This window comes from Triticum aestivum, chromosome 1A (genome assembly GCF_018294505.1).
Source record: "Triticum aestivum cultivar Chinese Spring chromosome 1A, IWGSC CS RefSeq v2.1, whole genome shotgun sequence".
In the NCBI taxonomy this organism is placed as follows: Eukaryota; Viridiplantae; Streptophyta; class Magnoliopsida; order Poales; family Poaceae; genus Triticum; species Triticum aestivum.
This window is the reverse complement of record NC_057794.1, coordinates 393,523,012-393,524,663: the sequence shown is the minus strand read 5'-3', so window position 1 is coordinate 393,524,663 and position 1,652 is coordinate 393,523,012.

Below are 1,652 nucleotides of genomic sequence, written 5' to 3'. Positions count from 1 at the left end.
GATGTAGTCGTACGTCTCCACGGCCCGACCGATCAAGCACCGAAACTACGACACCTCCGAGTTCTAGCACACGTTCAGCTCGATGACGATCCCCGGACTTCGATCAAGCAAAGTGTCGGGGAAGAGTTCTGTCAGCACGACGGCGTGGTGACGATCTTGATGCACTACCGTCGCAGGGCTTCGCCTAAGCACTGCTACAATATTATCGAGGACTATGGTGGAAGGGGGCACCGCACACGGCTAAGAATATGATCACGTGGATCAACTTGTGTGTCTAGGGGTGCCCCTTGCCTCCGTATATAAAGGATCCAAGGGGGGGGGGTGCGGCCGGCCCTAGTAGGAGGCGCGCAGGAGGAGTCCTACTCCTACCGGGAGTAGGACTCCCCTCCCTTTCCTTGTCCAAGTAGGAGAGGGGGAAGGAGAGAAGGAAAAGGGGGGGCGCCGCCCCTCCCTCCTTGTCCAATTCAGACTAGGAGGAGAGGGGGCGCGCGGCCTGCCCTGGCAGCCCCTCCTCTTCTCCACTTTAGGCCCATGAGGCCCATTAACCCCCCGGGGGGTTCCGGTAACCCCCCGTTGCTCCGGTTTTATCCGAAACTTCTCCGGAACACTTCTGGTGTCCGAATATAGCCATCCAATATATCAATCTTTATGTCTCGACCATTTCGAGACTCCTCGTTATGTCCGTGATCACATCCGGGACTCCGAACTAACTTCGGTACATCAAAACTCATAAACTAATAATATAACTGTCATCGAAACCTTAAGCGTGCGGACCCTACGGGTTCGAGAACAATGTAGACATGACCGAGACACGTCTCCGGTCAATAACCAATAGCGGAACCTGGATGCTCATATTGGCTCCTACATATTCTACGAAGATCTTTTATCGGTCAGACCGCATAACAACATACATTGTTTCCTTCGTCATCGGTATGTTACTTGCCCGAGATTCGATCGTCGGTATCCCATACCTAGTTCAATCTCGTTACCGGCAAGTCTCTTTACTCGTTCCGTAATACATCATCTCACAACTAACTCATTAGTTGCAATGCTTGCAAGGCTTATGTGATGTGTATTACCGAGAGGGCCCAGAGATACCTCTCCGACAATCGGAGTGACAAATCCTAATCTCGAAATACGCTAACCCAACATGTACCTTTGGAGACACCTGTAGAGCTCCTTTATAATCACCCAGTTACGTTGTGACGTTTGGTAGCACACAAAGTGTTCCTCCGATAAACGGGAGTTGCATAATCTCATAGTCATAGGAACATGTATAAGTCATGAAGAAAGCAATAGCAACATACTAAACGATCGGGTGCTAAGCTAATGGAATGGGTCATGTCAATCAGATCATTCACCTAATGATGTGATCCTGTTAATCAAATAACAACTCTTTGTTCATGGTTAGGAAACATAAGCATCTTTGATTAACGAGCTAGTCAAGTAGAGGCATACTAGTGACACTCTGTTTGTCTATGTATTCACACATGTATTATGTTTCCAGTTGATACAATTCTAGCATGAATAATAAACATTTATCATGATATAAGGAAATAAATAATAACTTTATTATTGCCTCTAGGGCATATTTTCTTCATCCCCCGGAGGTGGCGGATAGGGGTCTAGAGCTTCTCCACGACGGTACCTTC